The sequence below is a fragment of the Asparagus officinalis genome, chromosome 3, assembly GCF_001876935.1.
Source record: "Asparagus officinalis chromosome 3, Aspof.V1, whole genome shotgun sequence".
Classification (NCBI taxonomy): domain Eukaryota; kingdom Viridiplantae; phylum Streptophyta; class Magnoliopsida; order Asparagales; family Asparagaceae; genus Asparagus; species Asparagus officinalis.
Genome location: NC_033796.1, coordinates 103,039,154 through 103,042,904, shown reverse-complemented (window position 1 = coordinate 103,042,904; position 3,751 = coordinate 103,039,154).

Below are 3,751 nucleotides of genomic sequence, written 5' to 3'. Positions count from 1 at the left end.
GGGATCTGGCTGTCGAACTTCCATAGTCTTATCCTACTGAAGAGCTGAATCACGAATTTCTAACTTCACCTTATGTCCTATAGTGCGCACCTTATCAACAACTGAAACCGATGATCGTTTCTGGTGGAACATAGCAGATTTATTAAAAGTAATATCACGGCTAATAATAATCTTAGGAGACTTTGGATCAGGACACTATAACCTAAAATCCTTAACACCCGATGTATAACTTAGGAATATGCACTTTTTGATCACGGCTCAAGTTTCCCTCGACTAACATGCGCATATGCAGGGCAACCAAATATTCTCTAATTCGCAGGCTTACCGGACCAAACCTCCTCTAGAGTTTTACAACTAATAGCAGTAGATGGCAACCGATTCACTAAGTAACAAGCTGTATTTACTGCTTCTGCCCAATATTCCTTGCCTAAACCTGTATTAAACATTATACAACGAGCTTTATCCAATAAGGTTTTGTTCATACGTTCTGTCACTCCATTCTGTTGCGGCGTACGAGAGAATGTATGATGTCTAACGATTCTCTCCTTCTTGCAGAACTCATTAAATTCTCCTCTACAAAACTCAAGGTCATTATTAGTTCTAAGCCTCTTAATCAGCCTCCCAGTCTGCTTCTCAATCAAAGACTTTCACTACTTGAAAGTCACAAACACCTCATCTTTATGTCTCAAAAAGTAGACCCAAACTTTTCTGGAGTAGTCATCAATGAATGTCAATAAATATCTAGAACTACCACCATTCGAGGCAACTTGAGAAGGTCCCCAAAGATTTGAATGGATATAATCCAAAATATCTTTAGTCTGATACACTGTCATAATGAAGCTGACTCTTTTATGCTTCCCAAAGATACAATGCTCGTAGAATCCTAATTTTTTTGTACTCTGTCCACATAAAAGATCATTCTTATGCAACTTGGTCAATCCGCGCTCACTCATATGACCAAGTCTCATATGCCATAATCTGGTAGTATAAACTCCTAACATCAATGATATAACTGCAGCCGAGCCGATAACGGTAGAACCCTACAAAACGTACAAGCTGTCGATCTTCTTTTCTTTCATAACCACAAGAGGGCCTTTTGTAACCCTAAGAACTCTACCTTCACCTAAAAAATTACACCCAATGCTATCAAGAGTGCCCAAAAAGATGAGATTCTTACTTAAACCTGGAACATTCCTAACATCTGTCAAAGTCCTGATGACTCCATCATGCATCTTAATCCGAATTATGCTTTTCCCAACATTCTTGCATGAGGTGTTGTTCCCCATAAAAACAACTCTACCATCAATAGCTTCATAAGTGGTGAACCAGTCTTGATTAGGACACATATGATAGGAACAACACAAATCCAAAATCTAATCATCCATGCTCCTGTTTATATCATATGTAGCCAAAAAAATCACATCTTCAGCAATATCAACTTCAGCGAAGTCCTCCTTTAATTTTTCGTTATACTCTTCTTGTTTATTTTTGTTCTTCAATCTGTAACAATCGATCTTCACGTGCCCTTTCTTCTTGCAATATCTACAAGTCAGATTCATGTGCTTCGACTTATACCTATTACCTCAAATGCCTCTTTCTTTAGATCTTCCTTGAACAAACAAGCCATTGGCTTTATCGTCACTTTTACTTGTGGTTAACTCTTTGTCGATCTTCTCCTTATTCAATAAGTTCTGTTTTAACGTCCTTGATACCAATAGAATCTTGATCGTAAATTATAGTATCCCTGAAGTGCTTGTAGGAAGGCGGCAAAGAACACAATAACAATAGGGCTTGATCTTCATCATTGATTTTAATATCAACCTTACTCAAATCTGTAATTACATAATTAAATTCACCAATATGAGATTTGATGGGTGTTCCTTTCGACATCCGAAGTGTGTACAAACGCTGCTTTAAGAGGAGGCGATTAGTGAGCGACTTCGTCAAATACATATCCTCCAAATTAGACCACAAATCAACAGTTGTCTTCTCCGTGAGTACTTCTTGCAAAAATTCATTTGTCAAATATAACTAGATCGATGTGAGAGCTCTATCATCCAACTCGTTCCAATCTCCCTCCGTCATAGTAGCTGGTTTCTTCGACTTTCCGAACAAAGCCTTCTTCAGTCCACTCTGTGTCAACACGGTGATCATTCTAACTTACCAAAGGCTAAAACTGATGTTGCCATCAAACTTCTCGATATTCTACTTCATAGTAGTTTTCATCATCTTCTCATCTGATCGACAGCTGAGAGCTCTGATACCAATTTGTTAAGACAAACTCCCTAGGATAAGCTAATATCAATCACACGAGAGCACAAAAAATATCAAGAACACACGAACACAAAGATATACATGGTTCGGCTAGTAGCCTACGTCCACGTGCGAAGGAGGAGAAAACTTTACTAAATTGTGAGGAATACAAAGTGGAGTCTCTCAATCACTTAATCATAAATCACACCTCAAAAGACTAATACAACCCTATTAACCAAAGGACCAAAATAGAAGAATATAAAATAGGCTTCACAAAAGAACTCTCTTCTTGATTGGTGCTCTGAAGATTGATGATAATTATTGGCTTGAAAGACTGTTCTTATATAGCTAGCCTTGAAGATCTCAACCCCTTGCTGTCTAAGGAATAAGAGATCTAATAGGAATAAAAGTCCACATGTCTTAAAACCCAACAAGAGTCCAAGCAGGAATAAATCTCTAATATGATTGGTTGTACAAAGTCTAATGTAAGTATGACTCTTGATCAAAACAAACCAAGTCATAAAAGGAACTCCCAAAGCAATATGGATTTGAGTATATGAGGCAACCTATAACAAAGTGATTAAAACATAGTTTGCTGGAAGTGAAAAGCAGTAAGAGTTCTAAATAGGAATATTTCCCTGGTAACATAATTTTTGCATGCTCTAGTTCTAAGAACCATCAAGTCATTCAAGTAACTAAAATAGGTAAAAATATGCAGCTGCTTTTAATGTGGTAGGTTGCGATTTATTACCCATGTGTTGTTGTTATTACTTATCAACAGTTTTGCACAACGTAAGAGTCATAATTTCATGTCCCGCGTGAAAAATAATGGAGGGAGATAAATATCCATGTAGTACTACATATCAACTTTAAAGGGATGCCCCTTTTCTATGTAAGATCAATTTTCATATAGATGGACAGAAGGAGTCAACGACACAGTAAAGATAATTATTTTACTACAATAATAATACTCTTCTTAGCATAGTTACTAATATTTTCCATCTTATATTGTTTTCTCATACCATAATCCTTAACACCTCTATTCAGTACTCTCTCACGTCACTTGGTTGAATATTTGGTCAGATTTCCATAGATTAGGAGCACATAAAGTTTACAAAACATTTTGGATCCCCTTCAGAAATCTGACCAAATATTCACCAAATTACTGACCAATTTTCTGACATACGTCGAAAATACCTAGGGTATTTTTTGTTGGAAATATAAGCTGTTTAGACAAAGATTAACACGAATTGAGTTTTAAACAGTTAATATAAATTAGATAAAAATAGATAACTGTTATAGCTCAGAAATGAGATTCAAATGAAAGTAAATAAAAGTTAAAAATACGGCCTGATGGTCGAGGCGTGCAAGCACTGTCCCAAGAAACTAATTGCCCCCTCTCGTACAGGGCTGCGAGGCAAAATTTTCTGGAGATACAACGACCCTCGGTCAGACGACCTCCTTCTCGTCGGCACGAGCTTCAAGAAGGTTTTGCGAA